General features: G+C 39.6%; 1 long non-coding RNA gene across 1 annotated transcript; it reads left to right on the top strand.

Moving 5' to 3' along the window:
- The first annotated feature begins 1636 nt into the window (after positions 1 to 1636).
- LOC137198326 (uncharacterized) lies at positions 1637 to 12815 on the top strand. The gene is made up of 3 exons (XR_010931623.1): positions 1637 to 1892; positions 4911 to 5031; positions 10292 to 12815. It is a non-coding gene; the product is annotated as an uncharacterized lncRNA (long non-coding RNA).
- The last annotated feature ends 1399 nt before the right edge of the window (positions 12816 to 14214 follow it).

Here is a 14214-nt window from a genome sequence, read left to right as displayed (position 1 = left end):
CTTCTTTTCATGTGCGTAAATTAAATATTCATTAATTTTTTATGTAGTATAGATAAAATCAAGAAAGAGTTGCTACAGGCCAAAAGAATTTGGATTTTACGCTCATACTTTTGTGTACTTTTGGTCTGGAGCTGTTTTTCATGGTTTGGGCTACACACCTTATTTCCAATTAAGCTAAATCTTAATGCTACAAAATACAATGATATTTTAGATCGATGGTAGGCAAATAGTGGCCCTTCTATGACCCTCGGGCCATAGAAGTTTTCCCTTCTATGGATTAAATTACATCTTTAACAGGTAGATAAACACAAAGCTCATGTAAATCCCTTTGCTCCAACTCTAAATGAAACAGGACACTGTTTCAGTTACATGTCTCATCTCATGTATGTTCATGTTTATGAGTCATTTTTTTGCCAAATGAGTATTAACATAAGCTGCTGTAACTCTGTTAGCTCTCATTTACTAATGGGAATTATGCCATCTGTTGTCAGATAAAACCCCTAAAACTGTTTTATGAAATTAATTGGATCTGTGAATGAATTAAAAGAAATAAAGAAGCAAAACAGATTAACATATTAAAAACATATTTGGCTGTTTGCCCCATGTCTGTACAAGGTCGGCCAGTGCTGAGAAAAACTGGCCCATGGTAGGACCTAATTGCTGACCCCTGTTTCAGACAATAGTGTGCTTCCAACAGTTTGGAGAAGCTCCTTTCTTTTTCTTCAATATGAAAATGCCTCAATGCACAAAGCGATGTTCATAAAGAAATGTTTGTCTGTGTTTGATGTGGAAGAACTTGACTCGGAATGAGACACTCAATCACATACAGTAGTGTGCAAAATGTTTAGGCTGTGGGGGCCAACCATCTGTTGCAGGACTCCTTATTCTTCTTCTTACTGATAGTTCTGTATGACTCACCGATAGTATTGTATAATTGATAAGAATCTAAACATCTAAAGTGCCTAAAACCTTTGCACAGTATTTCAATGGGTTTACATTCAGGTGTCCACATACTTATGGTCATATAATGCACATGTTAAGAAGTCATTGAGGTTGTTGATGCATTTACAGTGTTTGTGCTGTAGATGTCAGTATGTATCAATGGGATATTTTGCACTGCTGGTCTCTCATCATGGTAAAACAATTTACAGCCACCAAATCACCTCTGAGACCACCAGAAATATTATAAGTGAATGAATGAAACTCACACCATCATACATGTCACATGTGCATGAGAAAACAGTTTTCTTGTATTTGTGTGAGGTGAAACATGCACTGAATGTGCACCATTTCGTGTGTGTGTGTGTGTGTGTGTGTCGGGAGGGAATACATGTGTGCATGTGTGAGTGTGTCCTTCAAACACTGACTAGTCTCACTATCATGCTCAGCGAAGCCAAAGAGCAAGAACGCTGCTGACCGTGTTGCTATAGCAACCTGTGCTGGAGCAGACACTTGTCAGCTTGCGTAAGTGTATTTATGTGTGTGCGTGTGTGTGTGTGTGTGTGTGTGTGTGTTTACCCGTGTGTGTGGCTATGTGTGTGCATACTTGAAAGACAGTCAAGAAGGGGGAAATACAGGGAGGGTGGGGTGATGATGGAGTAGGGGGTGGGGCAAGTGCCAAGCACCTTGTGAGTGTGAGCGACGGGGACACTTTTAGCATTGCATGATACTACTTTAGCAGTTGGGGCAGTAAATGGAGTTCACACACTCTTCTCCCGGCGGTGGAGTGGTGAGTGGGTGTGTGGAGAGCCGTGGCCGACAGTGAGGGGAGGCTGAGAGGTTCAGCCCTGTGGCCCACGCCCGGGCACTCTCCACTGGGAGGGACAGAGGGACTCTAATGGCTGTCTGCATGGTTACCACTCTGCACTGGATAGGTGGAAGCACTTCAGAGAGTGCGTATGAGTGTGTGTGCGTACGTGTGTGTGTGTGATTGCACGTGGGTGTGTACACTTGTCCGCCCTATTTCTCCCTCACCCTAATGCTACTTTTGCACACTTCACTTACCAGGTGAAACACAAAGTAAATGTCAATAGTCTAAAGTGGCTTCCTCTCTTCTGTCATTACCCATGGATCCTTGCACTGTCTATCTATCTATCTATCTATCTATCTATCTATCTATCTATCTATCTATCTATCTATCTATCTATCTGTGTCTGACTGTGTGTTAGAGGTGTCCCCTCCTTCGCACCACATCTCTATCTTGGTGTGAAAACACACATTCACATACTGCAGCAGGAGACGTGTCAGCTCTGTCAGGAGCGAGTGGAGAAAAATACTGATTTGAAACGTGTGTTGTTTAAGGACTCTCTGCCTCTCCTTCATCCTTTCACATTTTTTTCCTCCCCATATTTATCTTCCCCTCATCTCAAACTCCTTGTAATCTTCTCTGTCTCTCTCTCTCTCTATCTCTCTCTTCACCCTCTTTTCACCCAGTTGTAAAGTACATGATGACATAATGGCATCAACAACAAGACATAATGAAAAAAAATATCCTCACTTTGCATCATTTGTGGATGAAAGCAAACCAGTTTTTTGCGGTTAGACACATTTTTTACAAAGGACATAATTTGAGAATGAAAACATGGAATCTAAATTCATCAGGAAGTATTTTTATTTCAAATGCATTACTGTAATAACTTGCAGATAAAGCATTTTAAAGTATTGCTGTGTTGGTACTTTGACTTAAGTAAAGGATCTTAAGACTTCTTCTACCAGTGGAGTGGGAGTAATAGTACTAGTAGTTGGACTGTGAGCACCAGTAGTGGCAGTAGTGTTTCTTTGTGCACAAAAGGATGCTGCACACTGTAAAGAGTTCTTCAATTGTTGTTCCTCCTGTGGACATCTACAAGGTCAAACACACAAAGAGCTGCTCTCGTCTGTGGGAGATATTCCTTCATCTCAGACGACAGCAGCTCCACATTGAAAGTCCTGAATCGCACACAAAGCGAGGAGAGCAAGAACCAACAGAGGTGTTGGGAGAGATAAGTGGTAAAAATAGACAGACTTCTACAACACACAATCATGCACACGCACACAAACACACACACATACATATGGGGGACACCTGTGTGTTGCCTACCACCCGAGGCTCTTTGATTCCTGGTGTGCTTTAATCTGTGCTGCGCTCCTGCCTGCCTTTGAAGTGAAAATCCCTGTCACCTTCGCCTCTCGCTCTCTCTCATTCACTCTCCATCCACACACACACACACACACACACATAAACAAACCACAAATGACCACCACCTGTTATCTTTGTCATAGTCAATGCAGACTGGCTGCTCATCCGAGAGCCCCGCTCTCATTCATATATTCTGTTCTATTCTACGGTGCCAGCGGCGATCTGTGCCTAATTTTACCCCAGCAGTTATTTTAGGGCCTTTGTAACATAGATCACCTTCTGTCTGCTGTAATACATTTATATCTACAAGAATAGAAAATGATTTCCAACTTTGTTCTGCCACTGAAGCCGTTTCATGGCTGTAGTAGAAAAGAGCAGACAGACGTTTGGGTAAAGAGGAAATGACTGGAATAGATTTCTTTCACTCTTTGTACGGAATGAATTACTTATAGGAAGTTATACATTTTGTTTAGTTTGCTAGTCAAGCTGTCATGCATGATTATGAGCCAATATTAAGTCAAGTCAATTAATTTAAACATTGTGACAACATATATTGTAGGTTTCTGCAAATTGATTATTGGCTGATCGCTGAAAACCAAATAAATATGTACTCCTTGAAAATAATAATGTAATTTAAAAAACATTAATGTAAAATGTGGCGAGTTGCTGAAAACATATCACATTATTATTAGACCAGGCTTATGAGCTGTGACACAGGAAGGAACACATTTAATTTTTTTAAGAAAATGAAAGAGCAGCTTTTTCTCTGGTTGTTCTAATGTAATGTGTCCAATATGGTGTCCAACCTTTTCAGTAAAATCTGTATATCTCACCGTTTGGAACTCAGTGGAATTCTTTTAATGTAAAGTTGCATGAGGCCAGGCGTTGCTGTGGCACTAAAACTGTCTGAATATATATATAACTCAGCAGAGCAGAGACATTGAATTTTATAACGACATATATGAGGAAAGTTTATTGAATACAGATCACTATTGTAAACCTGATGCGCTTAAAAGGATCAATAAAGGATCAATATGTGCGCCTGCACTGATCCGTCCAATCAGATTGGTGAATCCCTGAATTTATTGAAATCTGCTTTACAGTAAAACTCCAGATGTCATAAATACTTGCACACAGACTTCCCCTGTAACCACACATTTGCTGTTTTATCTTATATGCAAATGTGTTGAGGTAGATGATAACTAGAGTTAATTGTGGTCACACTGGGTATTTTTTATGCAAATGTGTGGTGATGTAGGGAGTTTTTAATGCAATTATACTGTTACCTTGGGAGCTTTGGGAGTTCCACCATGCATTTGCACAAAAACAAACAAATTGCCACTTGACATGAGCAATTTTCATGCAAATATATTGAGATGTCAGGAGCTTTTGCATGGTTAGGTTAAGAAGGGAGTTTTATACAAATGTTGGTGACATGGGGAGTTTTAAGGGTGCTTTAGAAACCACTTGTCTAAATAAGTAATTTTATTTTAGATACAGTTCACTGAAAACACAGGATTTTTACTTTTAATGGTGTACTGCTACTGGGCACTTCTCCCTCCACTCATGAGTGGATGACCTGATTATTTTTCTTCACCACATAAAAACACTTTGATGACTCTCTCTCCATCCCTCATCCTCTCTCCATTTGCCTCTCTCCAACTCTTTCATCGCTCCATTCCTCTGTCTGCACCTTTCTGTCTCACTTCCCATCTCTCTCTCTCTCTCTCTCTCTCTCTCTCTCTCTCTCTCTCTCTCTCTCTCTCTCTCTCTCTCTCTCTCTGTGTATTAGTGAAACATGGGTGTGTCCTGGGGATCAGCAGCCAGCAACCAACCCTGACTCTGTCGCCATGGAAACTGGGTCAGCTTCATGGTAGTCATGGCAGTGAAATGTACGTGTTCTCCTGTGACAGGTATGTGTGTGCCAGTGTGCTCACATGCGTTTGAGTATGAGATAGGTTTATATGTGTGTGTGTGTGTGTGTGTGTGTGTGTCAGTGACATGTGTGTGCAGGTTGGGGGCATTCTGGAAATAGACAAGCCAGGGAGATGGAAAGCAAGTGTGTGAACAGGTGTGTGCGCGTTTTGTGTTCATGTGTAAATCCATGAGACAGGAACATGTTACCTTATAATATAATACTTTTTTAGGATATTGTCATCATATGGCATCACATTACTGTGACTATAATGGTGACATGTGAATAATGTCATTATAATAATATTGCCCTATAAAAGCAATGAAAAAATAATCGATATACTGTGTTGACACTGCCATAATCCTGCATTATATTGATAATATTGACATTATAATAATGTTACATTAGTTACCTGAATGAAAGCAACATCTGTAAATGACTGTTTGCTAAATCCCTCCCCTAAACAGTGATTATCTGAAACTAGGCAAAACATGTCTGTCATGTTTTGGCTATGTCTACATTCTGAAGCAGTGTGCATGGAGCTGAAGTATGAGCGATGCTCCGTATCACAAATGTTTTGAGGGTAATGTCTTTTTTTAGCCTTTCTAAAACCAAAAACACAAGAACATAAGTGTGTGCTGTAAGTGGCAGAGACATGCTAACGTGCAATTGTTAGCATGTCCAGATAACTATCTTACTACCTTACAGTTGGCTAACACCCAAGTTTTACTTCCAGGGCCAAGCAGCAGATCATTAAAGATCACGTTTCCACATCACACTTGTTTAAGTTGAATACTGGACCACGATCGGCTTCCAAACTAGTTGTGATGTCACAAATCCTGCTTGTAGGCCCGCCCCTAAAAATCATATTTTCAATACACTCTCAACAGAGAAACTTTCCACTTTCAGTAGCTGAATGTGAAAACAAACTCTGCACATATATCATTCTGCACAGTGAAGCTCAAACATCCAATTGTAGGAACAAGAAGAAAAATGTATTTTTGAGCACAGGGGGGCTTTAACTAACAGTTACAGTTTGCATAAAAACAAACAACATTACAAAAAAAACCCATTATTTCCCCACTGTATGGGAGCCCAATGCTTTACACTCTTTTACACTCTAGCAGCTACAGCCAGCGAGAATTGAGATAATGTTATTGTACGTGTGCCAAACACATAGTTCAGTTCTAACCCTACTCTCGTAATGTTAAGTGTGAAAACACAGTGTTTGAAAATATGAACAAGTATTTAAGCTCAGCAGTGAAACAGGCTTATGTTAGAACAAAACAACAGTGTGGTCTTATATTATTCCTTATCACATTTATGACAGTAGGACTAAGTAGCTTTACACTGCAATAGAAAAACAATGTTGTTTCTTTATTTCACTGTCTTCTACATGGAGTGTTTGTTAATCAGCTAGCCACCGCTGCTAAAATCTGCCAGTGACAGTTACCATTTCAGCTGACAAAATTGACAATTGTTTTTCTAAAAATGAGAAGCTTGCTTTGGTCTACCTCTGTCTGAAATCAAGAAGACATTGTTACAAAATTGTTTGTTACATTTTTGATACCACTGTGATCATTGCAAATTGACAGGTGTAGCAGCTAAGGTGGGCTGGGATTAGTGAATGGTCAGTTATTGCACACATGACCTCTGCTTGAATCATGTATAATGAAGTTTTGCGGATGCAGTAAGATGTTAAGGATCCTACTGTTTCCTCACTTTTTCCCCTCATCTCTTCCCTCCTTCCTCCCTCCCCCTCTCCTCTCTTTCTCATTACCACAGCTAATTAAGGATCTGTCAGACTACCTTCTTCTCCTCTCCCTCCTTTCCTCTTTTTTTCTCTTATCACCCCCTTCTTCCTTTTCCATGTGAAGACACTGGAGTGGAATCATTGTCCAATTCGAGGTGATCGTCATGGTTGCCTAACCCGCCCCCTCCCTGCCTCCCCACACTTTATCTCTTCCCTGTCTGCTCCCTTTTTTTGTCCCCCACATGATTAAGTGGTTCAGTGCCCAAGGTGGTACATCCATTGGTCTGCTTAAAGACAGGGTCATTACCACCAGCAAACTCCATCTACAGAGAGGTGAGAGTCGATAGTTGTCTGGAAAAAAGAAAAGAAGAAAAAAGAAAAAAGTTCAAACTGTAAAATTAATAACCAGCAAAGAAAGTCTATGGTAATATGGCATTTTTAGGTTAGTACTGATGTCAATATGTTTCGACTGAAGCTGCCAATATTCTGTATTTTGTACTCATGACATGTTTAGCTTTGATTTTTATGCAGTAGAGAACTTGCTCATGGTCCATAAAAGTCCAGGGCCTCACCTGACTACTTTATGCCCTGCCAAAAAACAACCAAACATAACTTATAAACAAAAAGACCACTTATCTGTGTGTGTCAGTAAGCCCCCAGGAAAGATGTAGCAGGTGCAGCGTAGCAGGTTTCATAACAAAGATTAAACACATTTATTCAACAAGGGTAGAGAAATACAAAACTGAAGAAATGCATAAAGTGAACAGGTAGAGGTACCTGCTGCCAGCAGACTGGTGCTGCTTAGTGCAGTAACAGTAGCGCTGCTGCTGCTGATGATGATGATAATGATGGGGCGATGATGATGATGATGATGATGATGATGATGATGATGATGATGATGATGATGATGATGGAAACATCTCTTTAATAATGGTGATGATGATGATGAGACAAAGTGCCTATAACCTTCTCTTCTCACAGTGAGAATATCACACACAACCTAGATGACACCTTTTCAAACAACAAGCAGGTGCTGTTAGCATTTTTGTCAGTGCTGATTGTGACTGTTACAGGTTGTCGAACAGGTTGTTTTTTTTTTGTATGGTTGCAAGCAGTACTCAAAAATTGCTTCTAGTAAAACAGATCCCTGGTCTCACCTTATATGAGCCTGTCAGAGGAATACTGATAATTGTGATGGATAATGAACAATGACCATCATCTCTGAAGTATTTTGTTTTAGTTTCTGTCTGCGTCTATTTATTGACCTAAATGAACTGAAACCAATGTAGAGCCCGGTGCATGGTTGGTGACATGAGAAGAGAACCAGAACAAACAGGTCCAACTGTGGTGTCACATCCAGAGCTCTCAAGGACACATTATGAGCTTAACATGTTTATGGATTTAAAGGGGTGCTCCATTGATGGGGTGGGGCTTAGAGACTAAAGGCAGAAAGCCTGTGTTACAAAATGCGGGTGTGGAGCTTGAAAGGCATATGAATTTATCTAACAAAATGATGTTATCGGTTGTATTATGGCACACACCTCTTGGCACACAGTAGAGGACTCAGGGTTAAAAATGTGAGACCCATAGTTAACACCAGACAAAGACCAGTTGCACAGCTTTTTGTCTATTTTGAATAAAACACACTGTTAGTATGACTTTTATCTGACCCTATGTATCTTACTGATTTTGGATGTTGGACATGGGACCTAAATATTCCATAATTTGCATGTCATTTTAGGTAATATGATATAGCCCTTCTTGGGGGACCTTTAAATACAAATAATGGGTTTATGGTCAAGTTTGGAACTGTTCCAGATGTGGTATGTAATGATACATAATATGTTGTGAGGTAGCTGTCAACCACTTGATTGGAGGGCTCCCAACTGAATTAGTACCCATGGAAAACATGTTATTCATGTGATAAGATACAGATGTGTAACCCCATATAAGCTATGCACCGACAGTGGTACGTTGCCCAGACCATCTTTATACATGGAATGGACCCGATGGCCATCGTCTAATAAACGTCTACAAAATAAGAACTTCGTCAGCTCTTCCTTTGAACGACATCATCACACATCCTTCCTGTCACACACACAAGAAGATTTGAACAAGACTGAACTTCACCCAGAACACTGGTTACTGGTCTTTCACATGCTTTGGATATAAGAGAGAGTTTTTCCACTCTACATAAATATTACATGTGTTGAACAAAGGGAAGAGCACAAAATTGTCCTCATTATCCTCTTGTGTGTCCCAGGCTTTAGTACATTATGAGTTCCTTTAAGCAGGTTTCACTGCAGATTTTAAAATCTGGCAGACTGAGAAAAACACTTCTACTCAGGAATGGTTTCTCTTATCAGCAAACCAATTTTCTATCTCAAGCTTTTCTGTCAGCTAATCTATGTGAAATGACTGCTCCTGTCCCCCTGCCTTTCTGGAACGAGAACATTGAATTCAATCAGAGTAAAATGATCATGAGTAAACACCCATTATGCCCATGACACATGCTTGTCAGTTCATGACGCATATAAACTCTGGATTCTTCTGGTTGGACTCACACTGCCTGACTTCCAGTTTCAATCTGTGCCATCAAACTAAATGGCAGATGTTGACCTGTGATGACAAGGTCATCACAAGACATTTTCCTTAATCTCATTACATCGCTATAGACGGAGGAGAGGAGGAGTAAAAAGAGGAGAGAAGAACAATCATTACAATCAAAAGGAGAGATGAGAGGAATCTGATCAGTCTTCTTTGAAAGGTCACTGCATTTCAGTCAGAGGCAGGATAGAAAGCTGAAAAGGTGACAGTAAAAGTTGTCTTACACTGATTGTGTACAGTAGAGTGATTGAGCCTTATGACCAGATCGATCGACAAAACTGAAACAAACACACACACACACACACACACACAGTGTTCACTGTGTTTAGTCATCAGTGCTGTTAATTAGCTGCTAGGACAACATTCCTGTCTCCTAGACACTCACTCATCATTTCTCTCTCTCACACACACTTCACTACCCTTGACAGCCAGTGAGAAGGGAAATGAAGAGAGGAGAAGGAAGGGAGGAGAGGCAGAGAGGAAGAACAGAGAAGAAGAGTAAGGAATATGGACCAAATATGGAGGGAACACAACTACAAGGAACAAAATGCTTGTTTTCCAAAACAGTACACATTGGATGATTGTGTACCTCCTGATTTATGTCCAGTGCCAAATGCAGGACTAAGGGTTCCCTATGTGGAGAAAGTGGAAAGATATGGAAGTCAGGGTGGTGGGTGGGTGTGTAGTCCATAAAACTGCAGTTCACATCATGTTACAAACTTACAATTAACGTTTTTATATTTATTAACCAATAACCACAACTGTTAACTATTGTTGACCATACTGTAGTTGCTTTGTGCAGATATTTTAGAAAACCAGACTTTAAAAGACATTGTGATTGAATGTAATCTGGGGTTTTGTAGAATCATCCAATATGAATGTTTTTGTCTGGCCATAGGTTTGGGATGCAACTGTGACCTTGAGTATCAAAGTCAGATGTTTTGTACACCAACTCTCCACCTCGACCTCCTCCATAAAGATGAAGACAGGAGGCAAACTTTCCTCAAGAATTTCTCCAAGAATCTACATGACTTCCAAGCAACACTTTGGTTTAGTTTTTATCTAGGAAATGGACTTACCAGATATTCTCCTCCACAGAATTTTATCCACATCTGGTAAATACTAAACTCTCACTGCATCACTTTCTTAAGTTAAAATCAATTTTTTGGCATATCATCAGGAGACATATCGGACAGTTTTACCCTCATTTACAGAAATGTACAGATTTTCAACTTTCAAGCTTTTTGTCATGTTGCTGGTCAGTCCCGCATCACCTGCTATCCCAGAAGTCTTTGAGAGGTAATTTACTCACTTTGTCATGTTCACAAGTTAAATTTTAAAACATTAAAGCCCCTGTGGAGAATTCAAAAATTTCAGACTATGGCGCCACCCAGTGGTAGTTTCAAAAACGGCTTCTGTGGTGGAGTTATCCAAGTTATGACGGTATTGTCTCATGTTTCTGCAAACAAAAAAACGTATGCCATCTGAGTAATTTGAAAGATGCTATAATTATCTACATAATTATGGCTTAGGGGTTAAGATGCTGACTGTGAACTGCAACATCCCCTGTTTGAATCTGACTCTCTCTCCTTTTTTTCCTGTCATCTCCAGCACTATTTTATGACATTACATAACATAACACGACATGACAACCAAACATGAGCACAAATAATTTAAAAAATAACATTTCTACACATAGTGGCTTTAGAAATGCCACTGAAAACATGACCCTCCAAAGTTGTATTAATATGGACTAATGAACAGAAAAACAAATAAACAAAACATGTAGCCTAGAACCTCTTAAATAAAGACACACACGTTTCCCAAAGAAGAAGTTACACGCAACATTTCTAAACTTAAGATCAGATCAGTGATGTCAGACATACTGTATGTGATGACAAAGAAATGAATGACAAAGATGGGTAAAAATGAAGAGGAGAAACTGAAGGACAGGGGGAGCGGAAGCATCAGGGGAGAAAGAAGGAAAATGAGGATGGAGGAAAGAGGAGAAGGGAGGGAACAGCACCCGGAAGGAGGCGGGCAGAGGAGCCGTCCTTTGTGGAGCGTGGAAAGGTCAATTAGACAGTTTACAGGCCGCCATCGCGCAGAATTACACACCACACGCACAAACACACACACATACACACACACGCACGCGCACGCACACACACACACACACACAGACATGAATGGGGGTTTGAATTTCATTACCAAGCTGCCAACTTGCCCATCAATTAGCATGAATAAGATTGTATCACTTCTCGCTGAGGGAATAGGCCTGAAATCACAGCTAGGTGTGGTGATCCACACACACAGTCTGCCCTTATTATTATAAGAGTGCACTGTGAAAAAATATCCACATTAACAAGTCTCAAATTATTTCTTTATTCATTCATGTTACAAAAACTAAAGTGAAGTGATCATTGCATTTGTTTTTGGTGCAAAATGAATCAAAACAAAAGTGGAAAAGAGGAAAGTAAAACACAGAACAGCTCCAGAGTGAGGGGATAAATGGTCAGATGGTGACAGAGGACAGGAGAGATGAAAGAGAGAAGAGAGGGATGAGAGGATGAGGGCAGGCTCGATGGGTTGTCTCCCGTGGCAACCCTGTGTTGCCAATGGACGCACACACACACACACGCACACACACACCCATGAATATTCATAGAAGTAAAAAGGAGAGAGATTCATACTATATTCATGCCATTTTCAATAAAGCATATTTCAATTAGAGGGCGAGGGGTTCATTTTATATCAATTAATGCCGTTTCAATAATACATATTTGAATTAGAAGGAGGAGAGACAGAAAGATGGATTGGAGAGAGGAGGAGGAAGGGATTTTTCTATTATTACTTAAAATGAAAGAATCATTGTATCCTCCATGATTTCAAAACCATTCACTTCTCGTATTGCGGTGTAATTCTATATATTCAGGCTGTTTTATCGGGTTATCGGAGTCTCTTTCAAAGTGAGTAATGCTTCCCTTGGATTGAAGGACACACACACACCATAGACTACAGTAAATATGTGTTGCAATGGTCCTGCAGGGTGATGGATGTTTACCTTGTGCTAAAGGTTATGTCACTCCCAACGAGAGGCTCTGGCTGACCTTGAATGATCAGACTGTAACACATGTTTCCTCTTTTTATGCCATTTAACACTAAACAAAGGTTATATTTCTGTTATAACTCAGTATACACTAACATATATTGTATGTCTGACTGCTGCAGAGACAGATAACTCTGAGGGCAGGATTTCTTTTTTTCCTGTCTGATTGAAAAGTGTGAAGACAGGATAAATGCAATGTATGCAATAACTCTGTTTTTACTCTCTCGCAGTTTATTGGTATGAGTAGCCTAAGTATTGACTTGACCATGCATTGTTAAATAAGGACAATAATAAAACTGTCTTTGTTATCTCAGCGTTGTTTAGGAGTGCAAATAGTGGGTTGACAACACGTAAATCAAGTCATATCTGCTTTATTGCTATGATTATAAACTCAGATAATAAAATAATAATTGCTGCTGCAATCAATGGATTCTGCAAATAACACCACTGTAAAACAATGTTAGCAAAAGAAATCAATACATGCACTGCAGCTGAAAACATTACATAACTATGTGGGACATTATTGGAGATGTCTGCCCTCATTTAAGACAAAAAGTACAAAACATTTCTCCCTTATAATGGTACGTGTGCCATTAAGAGACATATTTTGCAGAATAACCGACAATGTTGTTTGTCTCTCGGTAGCACCTGGAGCGGGTATGCTTGACTTCAGTGAATTCACTGTAGGACAGCAGACAGTGAGGCTGAGTCAGTTTAACCTAAGGTGCAAGCAAATATTGATTTTGAAGCTATGGTCATAAAGTCTAGAGCATTCTTTCTTTTTTTTTTTTTTTTATCAAATAATTCCTAACTTCCCTGCAGGTTAACAGTCTTTAATGTGAAGTTGCTAATAACTCATGCAATCAGCATTCATGCAACAGTGTATTTGTTCATCCATGTAATATATTTTTCACACTCTCTTTTGATAATCCAGAATCAGATAAATCAACGCACTGGAACCAAGTAGCCTACACATCAGAAAAAGTCAGTATGATGTTAACAACAAATATTCATCACTACAGCAAAAATTAATGCATCACTGTATCCTAGGAATTACATTCATATTGGAGGATCCCACACTTAATGAATTACATCCACTGCCAACATTCAGTGTCAATGCAGGAAGTAGTGAGCACTGTATGTATGTACTGTACTGTATGTCCCAATCAAAGTGCTTGTTGGATGGCTGAACAACATCGAAGAACCCCTCCCTAAGCAACTCTCTTTGATTGGAGGTTATTTGCCATAAAAAGTCTCTGACCTTAACCATTCTGTAGCTGATCAAGTTTTAAGATCCTCATTATCTCAGTTTTATTGTTATATGATTCATATTCGAAATGTAGCCTATTTGAAATGTGTAAGGGAGCCCCAAGACCCTCTAGAAGGTTTATCCAGTAATGCTCTTTATAGTTCAGAGCTCTTACACAAAACTATCTCTCTGTAAAAGTTAAAAGTCAATTAAATCAGTTTAGTTCTGTTAAATAAGCTAGTTCTGGCATGTAAATAAGCAAAAGACTGAAGTCATAACATCTCCAGGAGACTATCAAACTATCTTACATATAAATCAGATGAATTTGAAGGCGGAAGGTCGATGGCACCGAGAAAAAAAGATCTTACATTTGTCAATTATTATATGTATTGTTCAGTTTTTACTGCGGTTGTTATTTTCCTATTTAGCTTTTTACTACACTGACGCCCTCGCGCTCTCTCTC

This window comes from Thunnus thynnus, chromosome 15 (genome assembly GCF_963924715.1).
Source record: "Thunnus thynnus chromosome 15, fThuThy2.1, whole genome shotgun sequence".
In the NCBI taxonomy this organism is placed as follows: Eukaryota; Metazoa; Chordata; class Actinopteri; order Scombriformes; family Scombridae; genus Thunnus; species Thunnus thynnus.
This window is presented reverse-complemented; position numbering and strand designations above follow the sequence as displayed.